The sequence below is a fragment of the Ovis canadensis genome, chromosome 19, assembly GCF_042477335.2.
Source record: "Ovis canadensis isolate MfBH-ARS-UI-01 breed Bighorn chromosome 19, ARS-UI_OviCan_v2, whole genome shotgun sequence".
Lineage (NCBI taxonomy): Eukaryota > Metazoa > Chordata > Mammalia > Artiodactyla > Bovidae > Ovis > Ovis canadensis.
The window spans coordinates 57,273,972-57,291,556 of record NC_091263.1 but is presented as its reverse complement, the minus strand read 5'-3'; the positions used below and the strand labels follow the sequence as shown (position 1 = coordinate 57,291,556).

The window sequence follows — 17,585 nt, the reverse complement described above, 5'->3', positions numbered from 1 at the left end:
TCTAGTATTCCCATCTCTTTCAGAATTTTCCAGTTTATTGTGATCCACACAGTCAAAGGTTTTGACATAGTCAATAAAGCAGAAATAGATGTTTTTCTGGAACTCTCAGATATGCAGATGACACACCCTCATGGCAGAAAGTGAAGAACTAAAAGGCCTCTTGATGTAAGTGAATGAGGAGAGTAAAAAATTGGCTTAAAGCTCAACATTCAGAAAACGAAGATCATGGCATCCAGTCCCATCACTTCATAGCAAATAGAGAGGGGAACAGTGGAAACAGTGGCTGACTTTACTTTTTGGGGCTCCAAAATCACTGCAGATGGTGACTGCAGCCATGAAATTAAAAGATGCTTACTCCTTGGAAGGAAAATTATAACCAGCCTAGATAGCATATTAAAAAGCAGAGACATTACTTTGCCAACAAGGGTTCGTCTAGTCAAGGCTATGGTTTTTCCAGTAGTCATGTATGGATGTGAGAGTTGGACCATAGCTGAGTGCCAAAGAATTGATGCTTTTGAACTGTGGTGTTGAGAAGACTCTTCAGAGTCCCTTGGACTGCAAGGATATTCAACTTGCCCATCCTAAAGGAAATCAGTCCTGAATATTCATTGGAATGACTGATGTTGAAGCCGAAACTCCAATACTTTGGCCACCTGATGCGAAGAGCTGACTCATTTGAAAAGACCTTGATGCTGGGAGAGATTGAGGGCAGGAGGAGAAGGGGATGACAGAGGATGAGATGGTTGGATGGCATCACCGACTCAACGGACATGAGTTTGGGCAAGCTCCGGGAGTTGGTGATGGACAGGGAGGCGTGGCGTGCTGCGGTCCATGGGGTCGCAAGTGTTGGACACGACGGAGTGACTGAACTGAACTGAATGTATGTAGTGGGGCTTCCCTGATAGCTCAGTTGGTAAAGAATCTGCCTGCAATGCAGGAAAGCCTGGTTCAATTTCTGGGTCGGGAAGATCTGCTGGAGAAGGGATAGGCTATCCTCTCCAGTATTCTGGCCTGTAGAATTCCATGGACTAGTCCATGGGGTCACAAAGAGTTGGACATGACTGAGCAACTTCTACTTCACATGTATATAAAACATAATGTAAGTCATAATTATGCCTGGGATTGAAGCACCGGGCATGCAATATTAATATATTTATTTGCAGTTGGGTTAGATACAAGTGCTTAGGCAGAAAATATAACATTTCCCTTACAAGTTACACTATATCTAATTACGTTAAAAAGTTATCATTGCTGAGCTGAGAGAAGATAATAGGAAACAAATCAAGTTTTATATTAGGCTTTGAAGATGATGATGTTAGAGTAAAAACCATTCAGGTGTATTATAGAAATTTTACTCTGAAAATTCTTGACAATGGCAGTTCATCCCTGTCAAATTAACTAAAGTATGTTATTCAAATCTCAATTTTATTTACATAAAAGTGCAAGCCGCTTAAAAAGTTCTGCTTTCTGAGAAATATTTGTAATAATACAAAATAAAGCAGGTAATTCATCTTATTTCTTGCTATGATTCGAGCATTCAGTGCAAATTTGAACTACTTTTATCTTCTATCTGTGGGCAAATTAATACGTTTATTCATAAGTACGTCATGATCTTAATCACAAAACTAAAAACCTGTAATGAAAATACGAAGGCCACACTTCGTGGTGGCAGCTACAAAGTGTTTCACTGGAAATGGCTGTTAGAAGAAAACAATTTGTTGTTAAGTGATTTAAATGCCCAAAGAGAAAGGGCATGTGATGTTAGTGTGCTTAAAACATAATTAAAATTTGCATTACAAATGCTAGTTTAAGAAAGAACTGATTTTAAAAGCCAATAATATTTCCTGTAAGGCTGTTGCTGTGATATTTTAGATGTTTTTTTTTTTTCTAATTTGAAAGCTACATATTTTAATAGAGAACAGTTCAAAATGTTTTTAAGGTCAAACTGGAAATATGTTGATGATTTAAAAATGCAAGGAAAGTGCTTTATTATATTACACTACCAGAGTGTTATTGTAGTTTAAAAATATCATTAAATCAGCACAAACCCACACTTATCATTTCCTGCACATTTTTCATGCTGAGCTGCCTTCTGACTATGAGTAATCTGTTAATCTGCTCTTTGCCTCACAATCCGTCAAAATGACAGATTCATTCCTTCTCTAATACATAATATCTTCATTTACTGTATGCCTTGCTGCATCTTTCTTTTTTGCTAGCACTGAAATTTAGAAGATCACAAGCAAATTGAGAGAATGTCACATGGTGGTTGTTCTTGTTTGTTTCCCATTTCTTCTATTATTTCAGCAGAAGAAACTAAAACTTTCTGGACTCTTAATGTGACTTACTAGTATTTCCAAAAGGCAGGTAATTTCAGGTTTCAATAAAAGTACTGTCAAAGAGGTCAGAAGAGGGCAAATGGTAAGATACAAAGTAACTGCAGCCTTCACTAAGTTAAAATACTGACCAAGATGGAATTTTCTTGCAATGCTAGTGGCCAGTGAATAGATTCTCACTTTCCATCTCCAAACCTTTGATGTACAGAAAAAGATATCATGGGAAGTAAAAAGGAAGGAAGGAAGAAAAGGCCATACATCCAGTAGTTTAGGGATGAATTGCCCCCTTCAAAGACAGGGTTTCATTAGCACAAACATCACTGTTTAATTGAAAGCTTCATTGAGACCTTCATTTTTATCATGATTTTCATTGACATCAGTTCAGTTCAGTTCAGTCTCTCAGTTGTGTCCAACTCTTTGCGACCCCATGGACTGCAGCACGCCAGGCCTCCCTGTCCATCACCAACTCCCGGAGCTTATTCAAACTCATGTCCATTGAGTCGGTGATGCCATCCAACCAACTCATCCTCTGTCATCCCCTTCTCCTCCTGCCTTCAGTCTTTCCCACCATCAGGGTCTTTTCAAGTGAGTCAGTTCTTTGCATCAGGTGGCCAAAGTATTGGAGCTTCAGCTCCAGCATCAGCCCTTCCAGTGAATATTCATTCAGGACTGATTTCCTTTAGGATGGGCTGGCTGTATCTCCTTGCAGTCCGAGGGACTCTGAAGAGTCTTCTCCAACACCACAGTTCAAAAGCATCTATTCTTTGGTGCTTTGTCATCTATTTTTCACCCACTTTTTCACTCTCCTCTTTCACTTATATCAAGAGTTTCTTCAGTTCTTCACTTTCTGCCATAAGGGTGGTGTCATCAGCATATCTGAGGTTACTGATATTTCTCCTGGCAATCCTGATTCCAGCTTGGGCTTCATCCAGCCCGACATCGCTCATGATGTATTCTGCATGTAAGTTGAATAAGCAGGGTGACAATACACAGCTTTGATGTACTCCTTTCTTGATTTGGAACCAGTCTGTTGTTCCATGTCTAGTTCTAACTGTTGCTTCTTGATCTGCATACAGATTTCTCAGAAGGCAGCTTAGGAGATCTGGTATTCCCATCTCTTTCAGAATTTTCTATAGTTTGTTGTGATCCATAGTCAAAGGCTTTGGTGTAGTTAATAAAACAGAAATCGATGTTTTCCCGGAACTCTCGTGCTTCTCTGATGATCCAGAGGATGTTGGCAATTTGATTTCTGGTTCCTCTGCTTTTTCTAAAACCAGGTTGAACATCTGCAAGTTCACGGTTCACGTATTGCTGAAGCCTGGCTTGGAGAATTTTGAGCACTACTTTGCTAGCGTGTGAGATGAGCGCAATTTTGTGGTAGTTTGAGCATTCTTTGGCATTGCCTTTCTTTGGGATTGGAATGGAAAGGAATGATAACTGACCTTTTCCAGTCCTGTGGCCACTGCTGAGTCTTCCAAATTTGCTGGCATATTGAGTGCAGCACTTTCACAGCATTATCTTTTAGGATTTGAAATAGCTCACCTGGAATTCCATCACCTCCACTAGCTTTGTTCATAGTATTGCTTCCTAAGGCCCACTTGACTTTGCATTCCAGGATGTCTGGTTCTAGATGAGTGAGCACACAATCGTGGTTATCTGGGTCATGAAGATCTTTTTTTGTACAGTTCTTCTGTGTATTCTTATCACTTCTTCTTAATATCTTCTGCTTCTGTTAGGTCCATACTTTTCTGTGCTTAATTGTGCCCATCTTTGCATGAAATGTTTCCTTGGTATCTCTAATTTTCTTGAAGAGATCTCTAGTCTTTCCCATTCTACTGTGTTCCTCTATTTCTTTGCATTGATCACTGAGGAAGGCTTTCTTATCCTTCCCTGCTTTTCTTTGGAATTGGTATCAGGCCAGGCTAGATCTCAGGTTTCCTCTTAATTGTTATTTCAATAATACAAATGGCTCTGATGCTTAAAAATTGCTTACTATTAATTCAACAGAAGATATTTTACCCTCTCTTCATTTCTTGCTTTAATTCAGTTGCTTATTAGTCTATACATTCTACAAATATAGAGAATTAGGAACTGAAAAGGGCTTCCCTGTTGGCTTAGCTGGTAAAGAAGACGCCTGACAATGCAGGAGACATAAGAGACACAGGTTCAGTCCCTGGGCTGGGAAGATCCCCTGAAGAAGGAAATGGCAACCTGCTGCAGTATTCTTCCCTCGAAAATTCCATTGATAGAGGAGTCTAGTGGGCTACATTCCATAGGGTTGCAGAGCTGGAAATGATTGAGCACATACACATATACACACAAGAACTGGAAAATATGAGAATATGTATAATTCTAGCTAGTTTCCTTTCATCTTAAGTAAGTGATAAAGTTCATTATCTACAAGTAATCATTTAGCTTCAGTTGTTACTAATCCCAGTTTTCATATAATAAAACAAAGGTCACTACTGTTACCCTCAAAAGTTAAAAGCCAAGTTGTTTACCACAAAATATGAGAAACTGCCTTCTAACCACTCTTGTTCCAGCACATATATAATGTTCTTGTTTCAGTACATATGTAATTTTCTTCCATGCATACACCCAATAGCCATCAGCATTTTCTTGTTCTAAGCACCAAATTACATCTGATTTGTCTTAACAAATAGCAAGGGAGGTGAAGGCTTTTAAAAATCAATGGACAAGAAAGAGTCAATAGAACAATAATGTTAGTATTAATTTAATAAAATCCAGCTAAAAGTCATTTGCCTTTTCTCCTTCAAGTAATTTTAAATAGGTTGGACATTTGACTTGTATGATATTTATTATACTGAGTGGGTTTTTATGAGGTAATGAACAGCAAAATATGAAGCTGTAAATGCTGGTAAACAATATATTGCTAGAGTGAAAAATTATGTGCTCTAACGTTAATCAGTAATGTTTTTGGTTAACAAGAGAAATAAAAGAATTACAGGGAAGAAGTAAAACCAACTGCCAACAAAAGCTGTCTGTGAGTGGGTACTCCTAAAGGAAATCAACCCTGAATATACATTGGAAGAGTAACGCTGAAGCGCCAATACTATGGCCACTTGATGAGAAGAACTGACTCACTGGAAAAGACCCAGATGCTGGGAAAGATTGAGGGCAGCAGGAGAAGGCAGTGACAGAGAATGAGATAGTTGGATGGCATCATCGACTCAATGGACACGAGTCTGAGAAAACTCTGGGAGATGGTAAATGACAGGGAAGACTGACGTGATGCAGTCCATGGGGTCACAGAGTTGGACATGACTGAGCAACTGAACAACAAAAGGCTTGAAAAAAGCTATCATTGCTATGTGCCAGGTATGGACAAGGCTCCCAGACTCCAAGGCAACTTTCTTAAAGCAGTCACAGTCTGCTGTGATGACATGCAGGGCACGGACTGCCTGTCCTGGGAGGCCACAAACTCATGAAGGAAATATTAAAGTCATCTCTCCATGGTGCTCTGCACACAGTGGGTGCTTCAAAAATACTCACTGAATGTTACTTCATACTGAGGTATGAACTGCAGCACACTTTCAGTTGTTACCTGCTACAGTGATTGCTTGTTTAGTAGTCAGGGGAGCTATTCTGGGTGAGGTAACAAAGTGAATGGTGAGGCACAGTCTATGGACATGACCGGCCATGGATATTTAACCAAAGTCATGGTCTTCCGTGTCTTAGGTTCACGTCATTATCCTGAATCTCAGCCTGTATTCCTCTCTTCTTTCCCTCAGACAGAACAGAAGTGAATGCTATAAACTGGAATTAGCACTTCGATTTTTTAAAAGGTGCTCTTTACTCCAGCAGAGGAATCTGAATCTTTTAATTAAAAGCTGAAACTGTAAAATGTTGGAATGGTAAATAATTCCTTTAGTAATTACCTTCTTTACACTGGCCCTGGGCCAGAGGTACTCTGAGTTCATCATCTGGATGGATAATGGTGATTGGGCACGCCTGGGTAATTGCAGAACCCCACATTTTTTACAGTTAAAAGTGCTAAGATTCTTCAGGGATCTTAAGATTCTTCAGGGAGGTAGAAGTTTTGGGGAGGTGGGAGGGGAAGATGTAATACGTTGTTTGGAAACTCTTGTGGAAAAGGGTTTTGTGAATTTTTAATTCTGGAAAACAGAAAAGTACCTAAAATATTCAATGAGTATTTCCCCAGCCCTAATGGCTTAAGATTCTCTTGGAGTACAGCTGGAAAATTAGGAGACTCAGGTTGAAGAGTTAAGCCCCAGTAGCCTGAGAGATGTGGTCAGAGAGCACGCAGGCATCTCAACTGAGAAGCTGAAGGAGGACTGGTGGGTGCCCAGGAGGGCAGGGCTACAAAGGACAAGTGGAGAGAGTGAAGAAAAAGAAATATGGGTCCAGTGGCAGGGGCAGTGCCCAGTCCTCTGGGGTGACAGCCAGTTAGGGCCTGGAGCAGGTTGATTTGAGCAGGTATGCACTCGAGTTAACAGGCTCTGGTAGAATAAATGATCAAACCAGGACTGAAAGTAGGCTGGGCAGGCCAAATGAAAAGAGCAGTGGAGGAAGGAAAAGTGATGGCACAGGGAACGCCACCTGTCCAGCCCTGCTGGTCAAATGCTCGGCCCTCTGAAACACAAGGGGGATGGTGGTCCTACAATTGAGTAGGGCATGGTTCTAGCTTCAAAGTGGTCAGCGGGGAGACACAGGATGATTCCCCAGGGATTCCATTTGTTACCAAGGGTGCCTTTGGCTCAGGTCTCCACTGGGGTAGGGCTAGAGATACCATTCTGAGCCTGGCCTTTGCTGTAGACTGAGGAGGAAAGGGGCCCAGCTAAGTCTCTCTGTACAGATATTTTTAAAGTCTGCTGTGAAGGTTAGACCAGTGAACCAAAGACCCCTCCAGAAGTATGAGGGGTAGGGAGTCACTTAAATTGATAGTGAACCTGCACCACAGGCTCAGATTTGTCCCCACCCACCCCCGCCGTATACATATAGACTTTTTCCCTCTTCTCTTCCATTTGCCTATCCAGATTCTGTTCATTGGTGAAGGTTTAAGAACACATTCTACAGAAGTGCCAACCCAACAAGGTTTCTAGCCACTGGTACTCTCTATAAGATGGGCATGAATAGGCAAATATGGGTAAGCAATTTCCATTAAGAATACAGAGAAGTCTCAAATTCAGTAAAAAGTCTCTATTTAAAAGGTTAAAAATGACACATTTTAACCAGACACTTTAGATAACACATATCTTCTAAGGGATCATTTAAGACAACTCATAAAAAAAAACAAACAACAACTCATGATCAAGAGGGAGGGGGTATATGTCTACCTATGGTTGATTCATGTTGATATACAGCAGAAACCAAAACAATATTGTAAAGTAATTACCCCTCAATTAAAAATAAATAAATTTGAAAAAAATTCATGAGCGATTTCATTTGTTACAAGTAATTCCAGACTCCTTCAGGAGAGAAAAGTATACAGGTGCTCCTGGGTTCCAGCTAGCAGTTAAGTGTTCAGTGATGCAGCTAGTGTAGAGAGATGGGGGGGGGGGTAGTCATTTCTGTGAGGTGAGATTCAGTGAATTCAGCAGTTCCTAAGAGTCTCCTCTGTGCTTGGCACTGTTTCAAGAGCTAGGGATACAGTGAGCAAGAAAGATATAAGCCCTATGCTCACGCAGTTTACATTCTAGCATATTCTGGAGGAGCATGAATGTGTGTGTTTGTGTGTCTGTGTACAATAAGCAACAAGTAAGTAAGTGGTATCAGGGAGTGAAATGCACTATAGTGAAAACAAAAACAGACTGTAATGAGGCCTCCTGGGGCTACTTTGGGTTAGGTGTTTAGAAAGGGGGCCTCTGAGGACCTGAAATTTAGATGGAGACCTGAGTGACAGGAAGAGGCTACGGCCTTTCTAGGCTAGGGAACGCCAGGCGCAGAGGCCATCTCATGCAAAGCTCATATGGTGAAACCAAGTCTGGAGTATTTGAGAGAAAGAGGCAGTGGAATCAAGGGACACGATGGCAGGAAACATGGTGTGAGTGATGGGCATTCAGGAGAAGAAGACAACCTGAGCCAAAGAGCAAAGGGATACCTTCGGCAAGTTTTCCACGGGGGAATGCTTCAGTCCATTTCAGGGGTAGCAACACCACTCTGGTTGCTGAGTGAAACAAAGGGGCCAAAGGAGCAGAGAAAGCAGGTAGGAAGCAATGGTATCTGTCCAGGTGAGAGTTTGTCCAGGTGAGAGATGACGGCTATTTGGGCAACAATTGTAGCAGTAATGAGAGGGCAGTGGCTACATCCGGCATACACTATGACTGGAGGCAGTACCAGTACTACTTGCTGAGGCTGAACATGGGGTTAGAGAGAGAAACCAGGTACTGCTCTTGGTTTCTGGCTTGAGTAAAAGGGGGATGAAGGTGGCATTTTTGAGATGGAGAAAACTGAAGAAAGAACAGATGTGCAGAGGTAAAGAAAACAAAGTTATATTTTGTAATGGATTTGAGGTATGCATTAGAGATCTGAGTGGCCTGGACATCTGTCAAATTGGCAACTTGGACAGATGAGTCTGGAATTCAGAGGTGAGGTAGGATTGGACATATAATTTTGAAAGTCATTAGAATATAGAAGGTATTGGAAACTACTATTAAAGATACAGTATAAATAATACATATTATATATTAAAGATTAGGGCCATTCTAATGGTCATCACTATCTATGGCTCTCTAGGTTGGCAGGGAGCAGAACACGCATGAAAATTAAACTCTGTCCAAACAACAGCCTTTCACAAAAACCCAATTTTATCCTGAGAGTAAATAAAGCAATGCCATTGTCCTATTTGCAGAAAGGGAAGTGGGCAACTCTGTTAAGGATGAGGGAAAATATCTGAAACGCAACTGGCTAACATTCAGGATGCAGATTTTCATCTCTCCATGGCATCTGGGCATGCCTCTCTGTCCACTCCCTCAGAGTACATTTTGATGGAGCCCTTACCCCTGTCAGGCTGTGCTGAGCACCACAGGGAGGAGAGGCACCACCCCATTCGCATAGGATCTGGGGAACACCGTGATGGCTCCTCAGTCAAGGAGCTGAATTCAGATCCGGGTTCAGAGTACGCAGAGTGAAAGTGAAAGTGTTAGTAGCTTAATCATCTCTTTGCAACCCTATGGACTGTAGCTCTCCAGGCTCCTCTGTCCAAGGGACTTCTCAGGCAAGAATACTGGAGTGGGTAGTCATTTCCTTCTCCAGATCTTCCTGACTCAGGGATTGAACCTGGTCTCCAGCAATGCAGGCAGAGTCTTTACCAGAATCTGAGCCACCAGGGGATCCCCAGTATAGAGAGTCACCACCTTTAAAGAAGCAGGTGTGAATTTGTGGGAAGGGGATTATGAAATGAGGGGCACTAATATTGATAGCTTTCCCTAGGTAAACCTACTGAGAGAAATGATGAAAGTAAAAACGATGCCTTTCGTTTTATAAACAAATCATTAAGATTTAATGCTAAAGTAAGTGCTGTGGGAGGCAGCATAGTGTAGTGGCTAAAAGTATAGATACCAAAGTCAAGGAGTCTGAATTCAACTCTCAGCAAGGCCATTTGTTGACAGGGTGACTTTCAGTGAGCTCATTAACTTCTTGAAACCGCATCTGTACAGTGGGGTTAATAACAATTCACCTCATTGGATTGTTGCTGGATGAAGTAAAACAACATTTTTGAGTTGCACACAGAAAGCATTATCTGAGTATTTCACAAAGTAAACAAATGAAATCTTCCTACCAACACTCAATGTCATTGATGTACAGATAAGAAAATTTAAGTTGATAGAAGTCAAGTGCTTTCAAATTTGGGTCTGTCTGACTTCACTAAACTACAGAAATGCTGGAAAGAATGTCCTGATATCTATAATTTATTTTGAAATGGATCAAAACTTATGTGGATTGGTGGATGGACATAAGAATAGATAGGTGATAAAATAAGTTCAATAAAATACTGATTGTAGGATCTAGGTGGGGACATACGGCTACTACCTGCAAAGTTTGCTGTACATGTCATTTTTTTTTCATAGTGAAATATTGGGATGATAAAAGCAAAATAAAGCAAAAAAGATTTAATGCCAAAATATAGATAGTAGAAAAAAGCAATGACATTACATTTAGAGAAACTGTGTGCACAGTTAATCAGGAAATCTTCTGTGGTGCTTTGGTCTAAGAAGCAATATTCCAATCTGACTTACTTGTTTTAAAATGATCCAAACTTCATCATTTGAAGAGAAACATGACATTCAAGTTCTGTATTTAATTTTATTTATTTATTATACATTTTCTCTCTCTTGTGTTGGTGGGGGGAAAAAACCTTAAGCACGAGAAAAGAAGCTCACCAGACGGAGTCCCAACAATTGGAGGGAAAAGAAAAATGAAGCCACTGTGATCAGCCCAGAGCAGCGCCTGTAGATTACAGTGACAGGCCAGCTTGCCTCAGTCAGGCCAGCTGAGCCAGCATGAACTGAGGTCAGCGGTTATTAATCATTTGTCAAAGTCTGCAGGGATTTATCAGATAATTATAGTCATAAGTACATTCATATCACACAAACATGTGGCAAGGCTGCAAAGGATTCAAGCCTTAACACAATCTGCAATGACATTTTGAAAACTGTGGATAAGCGCTAAATCATAAAGCAAACACTTTAGAAAGAAAACCATGCCATTCATGACTATTTGGGCAGTCTAGAATTATTTTCTATATTGTTTATTTCTATAAACATTTGAGACCTTACAGAGCCTTTGACTACCTTCTCTCCTCCTCAATTTTCTTATGACTTGTAAAAACAGCATATGTGATCATCATCTGAAATGAAACACTGGTTATTGACTCCATCCATATGAACAGACAACCAGAATGTAATCACAGCTTACTTTATAAAACCTGTTCCTGAACAAAAATATCTCGAGTTGTTCTGAAGAATCTACATAAACATAAATAGATGTGCCTGAGGGACAGCTCTAAACCCTACAAACCAATAGATGGCATTTAAAAATAAATAACTGAAGACTGTGAATAGCATCCATTTTGCTCAGTATGGCAGCATGTAAGTTCACATGCTAGGAAACATTTCTCAACATGAATGAACTGTGAAATTGTTTCCTCCTACCCAACACTCCTGTAAATTATATTAGATTATGTTAGCCATTTCTGCATCTGTCATACAGGCTGTCAGTGCCCCAAGAGACACTGTAGGTGAACAAAGGAGGCAAGGGCCCCAGCAACTGAGATGCTAAGTATCAACTGGTATGTTAGGCAAAAATAATGGAAAATATCACTCCTCTCATGCCTACCAAAGCAAGGGGAAGTGACTTCTGCAAATCTAAACACACAAAGAGATGAGGTGAACCATGTGTATTTCAGTCCCTAGACTGTAAACGTTTCAGGAAAGGATTACCATTTTATCCCATAGCATCCAATGTCAAGCATTGCCCTATGAGGGCAAATGAACGCTTTATTTAGAGGAAACCAACATATGAATATATGCAGTGTTTTAGCCATCTTAACCCTCGAGATTACTTTTCAAAACACAATGGACTGCATACTATCTTTAATTTTACTCATCAACACATAAAACTAAGAGGTAAACATGATACAGAAATAAAAGTCTTTCCAGGATAAAAAGTAAATAAAAGACTTTGGAGATATTGGTTATTCTGTTACATTAGTAAAGCTAACTGAAAGTTGACTGTATATGCATATGTGGGTATGAGTACATATGATGTTAAGTCTCTGGAGTAGTTGCAGATATTTCACGGAAGCTAATGTGGCCATTTCACCTCCCTAAGGGCACTGCTTCTCTTGGTGGACTTGCACAGACAGACGTCCCCCATCCCCGCTATGTTTGCACTATTTTGATCACAACAGCACTTAGTTCAGGAAATCAAGGGCCTACCTGCTTCTCACATATTGTTCAGAGCCTCTGCATACCAAGCTTTCAAGATTCAAGCTACATGCTTGTGTATCTAAGGGGGTAGACTCAGAGACTTATCTTTTAATTTCTTATTTTTTTAGTAGTCATTATCATGAACTTTTAACTTTAAAATTTAATTTTAAAGTTCTGTGTTTTAGGATCTAAAGCATGGGATATTTATAAGAAATATAATAAATATGAATCTTAAGAATCATTGCTTCAGAGAAGGCAATGGCAACCCACTCCAGTACTCTTGCCTGGAAAATCCCATGGATGGAGGAGCCTGGTGGGCTGCAGTCCATGGGGTTGCGAAGAGTTGGACATGACTGAGCGACTTCATTTTCACTTTTCACTTTCATGCACTGGAGAAGGAAATGGCAACCCACTCCAGTGTTCTTGTCTGGAGAATGCCAGGGACGGCGGAGCCTGGTGGGCTGCCATCTATGGGGTCACACAGTTGGACATGACTGACTTGACTTAGCAGCAGCAGCATGCTGACCTCATAATTTTATCATCTTCTTTATTTATGACCCAGTGATGCCTTTTTGCCAATTCTCCAAGCTACTGGATTCATTTATGAGCAAGAGTTAAGCCATGTAATCTATAGGCTTTCTGAAGAGCTATATAATTTTCTAGGGAACTGGTGAATAACCTGTTGGAAAATGGGATTGGTGGCATTTGATTTTTTGCTTTGAAATTTGACTTTTAGTTTTATTATGCAAAAGTGTAATTAATTTTTCCTAAATGAACAAACATTTAACTGGTTAAATGAAATATGCTGTCTGTTTAGTTGGTAAATTTTCTTATATTCTATTTTTGGGAATCAAATTGTAAAAGAGATATTTAAAATCATACACTACCATATCTAAACATTAATTAATATATTCAACATTATGAAGTATGTTTCCTATACAGGGCACTATTCCCTTTAATAGTAAAACTGGTTTTCATATGGAAAGTCTATAATGAGTCCCATCAAAGTCACAGACTCATAAATCCGGAAGTAACCTCAGATAGTTTGCAACTCAAATCCTTTCCTTTACACATGAGGGTGTTCTTGTTATTAGATGAGGTATGAACAGGTTGAGTATGGTTTCAGTGTGTCTGCCCTCTGATGCCCTCTTGCAACTTACCATCTTACTTGGATTTCTCTTACCTTGGGCGTGGGGTATCTCTTCACGGCTGCTCCAGCAGACATACTGAAACCATACTCACAGAAACCTAGTCAATCTAATCACACTAGGACCAGAGCCTTGTCTAACTCAATGAAACTAAGCCATGCCATGTGGGGCAATCCAAGATGGCCGGGTCATGGTGGAGAGGTCTGACAGAATGTGGTCCACTGGAGAAGGGAATGGCAAAACACTTCAGCATTCTTGCCTTGAGAACCCCATGAACAGTATGAAAAGGCACAATGATAGGATACTGAAAGAGGAACTCCCCAGGTCAGTAGGTGCCCAATATGCTACTGGAGGTCAGTGGAGAAATAACTCCAGAAAGAATGAAGGGATGGAGCCAAAGCAAAAACAATACCCAGTTGTGGATGTGACTGGTGATAGAAGCAAGGTCCGATGCTGTAAAGAGCAATATGCATAGGAACCTGGAATGTTAGGTCCATGAATCAAGGCAAATTGGAAGTGGTCAAACAGGAGATGGCAAAAGTGAACATTGACATTCTAGGAATCAGCGAACTAAAATGGACTGGAATGGGTGAATTTAACTCAGATGACCGTTATATCTACTACAATGCGGGCAGGAATCCCTCAGAAGAAAGGGAGTAGCCATCATGGTCAACAAAAGAGTCCAAAATGCAGTACTTGGATGCAATCTCAAAAACGACAGAATGATCTCTGTTAGTCTCCAAGGCAAACCATTCAATATCACGGTAATCCAAGTCTATGCCGCAACCAGTAATGATGAAGAAGCTGAAGTTGAGCGGTTCTATGAAGACCTACAAGACCTTTTAGAACTAACACTCAAAAAAGATGTCCTTTTCATTATAGGGGACTGGAATGCAAAAGTAGAAAGTCAAGAAACACCTGGGGAAACTGGCAAATTTGGCCTTGGAATGCGGAATGAAGCAGGGCAAAGGCTAACAGAGTTTGCCAAGAAAATGCACTGGTCATAGCAAACACCCTCTTCCAACAACATAAGAGAAGACTCTACACATGGACATCACCAGATGGTCAACACCGAAATCAGACTGATTATATTCTTTGCAGCCAAAGATGGAGAAACTCTATACAGTCAACAAAAACAAGACCAGGAGCTGACTGTGGCTCAGATCATGAACTCCTTATTGCCAAATTCAGACTTAAATTGAAGAAAGTAGGGAAAACCACTAGACCATTCAGGTATGACCTAAATCAAATCCCTGATGATTATACAGTGGAAGTCAGAAATAGATTTAAGGGCCTAGATCTGATAGATAAGAGTGCCTGATGAACTATGGAATGAGGTTTGTGACATTGTACAGGAGACAGGGATCAAGACCATCCCCATGGAAAAGAAATGCTAAAAAGCAAAATGGCTGTCTGGGGAGGCCTTACTAATAGCTGAGAAAAGAAGAGAAGCGAAAAGCAAAGGAGAAATGGAAAGATATAAGGATCTGAATGCAGAGTTCCAAAGAACAGCAAGGAGAGATAAGAAAGCCTTCTTCAGTGATCAATGCAAAGAAATAGAGGAAAACAACAGAATGAGACAGACTAGAGATCTCTTCAAGAAAATTAGAGATACCAAGGGAACATTTCATGCAAAGATGGGCTCGACAAAGGACAAAAATGGTATGGACCTAACAGAAGCAGAAGATATTAAGAGAAGGTGGCAAGGATACACAGAAGAACTGTAAGAAAAAGATCTTCATGACCCGGATAATCATGATGGTGTGATCACTCATCTAGAGCCAGACATCCTGGAATGTGAAGTCAAGTGGGCCTTATAAAGCATCACTACAAACAAAGCTAGTGGAGGTGATGGAATTCCAGTTGAGCTGTTTCAAATCCTGAAACATGATGCTGTGAAAGTGCTGCACTCAAATATGCCAGCAAATTTGGAAGACTCAGCAGTGGCCACAGGACTGGAAAAAGTCAGTTTTCATTCCAATCCCAAAGAAAGGCAATGCCAAAGAATGCTCAAACTACCGTACAACTGCACTCATCTCACATGCTAGTAAAGTAATGCTCAAAACTCTCCAAACCAGGCTTCAGCAATACATGAACCGTGAACTTCCTGATGTTCAAGCTGGTTTTAGAAAAGGCAGAGGAACCAGAGAAAAAATTGCCAACATCTGCTGGATCATGGAAAAAGCAAGAGAGTTCCAGAAAAACATCTATTTCTGCTTTATTGACTATGCTTTATTGACTATGCCAAAGGTTTTGACTGTGTGGATCACAATCAACTGTGGAAGATTCTGAGAGAGATGGGAATACCAGACCACCTGACCTGCCTCTTGAGAAATCTGTATGCAGGTCAGGAAGCAACAGTCAGAACTGGACATGGAACAACGGACTGGTTCCAAATAGGTAAAGGAGTACATCAAAACTGTATTTGTCACCCTGCTTATTTAACTTATATGCAGAGTACATCATGAGAAACGCTGGACTGGAAGAACCACAAGCTGGAATCAAGATTGCCGGGAGAAATATCAATAACCTCAGATATGCAGATGATACCACCCTTATGGGAGAAAATGAAGAGGAGCTAAAAAGTCTCTTGATGAAAGTGAAAGAGGAGAGTGAAAAAGTTGGCTTAAAGATCAACATTCAGAAAACGAAGATCATGGCATCTGGTCCCATCACTTCATGGGAAATAGATGGGGAAACAGTGGAAACAGTGTCAGACTTTATTTTGGGGGGCTCCAAAATCACTGCAGATGGTGACTGCAGCCATGAAATAAAAAGACGCTTACTCCTTGGAAGAAAAGTTATGACCCACCTAGATAGCATATTGAAAAGCAGAGACATTACTATGCCGACTAAGGTCCGTCTAGTCAAGGCTATGGTTTTTCCAGTTGTCGTGTATGGATGTGAGAGTTGGGACTATGAAGAAGGCTGGGAGCCAAAGAATGGATGCTTTTGAACTGTGGTGTTGGAGAAGACTCTTGAGAGTCCCTTGGACTGCAAGGAGATCCAACCAGTCCATTCTGAAAGAGATTAGCCCTGGGATTTCTTGGGAAGGAATGATGCTAAAGCTGAAACTCCAGTACTTTGGCCACCTCATGTGAAGAGTTGACTCATTGGAAAATACTTTGATGTTGGGAGGGATTGGGGGCAGGAGGAGAAGGGGACGACAGAGGATGAGATGGCTGGTTGGCATCACTGACTCGATGGATGTTAATCTGAGTGAACTCCGGGAGATGGTGATGGACAGGGAGGCCTGGCGTGGTGTGATTCATGGGGTTGCAAAGAGTCAGACAATGACTGAGTGACTGAACTGAACTGAACTCAACAGGTTGAGAGGCTTGCCTGAGATCATACACTGGATTAGCAGCAGAAGTAGGATGAAAACTAGGCCCCCGTTTTCCTTTCACTGAAACAAAATGCTCAACTTTTTAACATAAGTTTCTATCATATTCATTTACTCAGCTTACAAGTTCTGACTATTATAAATTGGACCAAAGTTAGACTTCCAGGTATCTTGAAAGTTTATTCATATAGAGATAGTCTATTGGTCAAATCTAGATGAGCTGCAAATTAGGAAAGACATATTCACATATCAAGAGATAACTATTTTGAAGAATTTTTAAACATCTTTCTATATACACTGAAATTATAGTCTCAGTTTTCAACTCCTTATTATATCTATTTATGATAGTGACAATTCTGTCCACTAGGTAACATGCAAGAAAGACAGATTGAGTATATAGACAACCAGAAACACTTAGAAGAGATTACTAATAAAGAATACTTACTCATGAACATTCTGGGCCCCATTAAAAGTCCTGTAAACCATGTAGGTGGTTTTCTGATAGCCATGTTAGCTTGACGTGGCTTGGTTGGTTGGTTTTTCATTGCTGATTGGACCAGAAGTGAATACTTGGCCCAAGCTAGGCCAATCATATTCTTTCTCCATGAAAGGAGGAACTGCGATTCAGGCATAGACTGTCAGCCTCAGCATTACTCTGAACAGTAATATGTAAACTCAAGACAGCCATATGTGACTGAGAAGTAAAGAAAGCTGGTGCTTGGAAGAATGGAGCAGATAGGAAGAAGTAAGCAGAGATGGGGTGTAGGATGCTGCCTACCTGCTTCTCTGCTTTCTAGTTCCCTATACAGATCCCTCCTGAGGCCTGGCTGCCCTTGGCTTCCAGGGT

At 40.7% G+C, this 17,585-nt stretch overlaps 1 protein-coding gene across 11 annotated transcripts in view; it reads right to left on the bottom strand.

Moving 5' to 3' along the window:
• The window catches only part of CFAP20DC (CFAP20 domain containing), a 261,668-nt gene that overhangs the window by 44,810 nt on the left and 199,273 nt on the right, over positions 1–17,585 (bottom strand). The gene's annotated exons all lie outside the window — the stretch shown is intronic.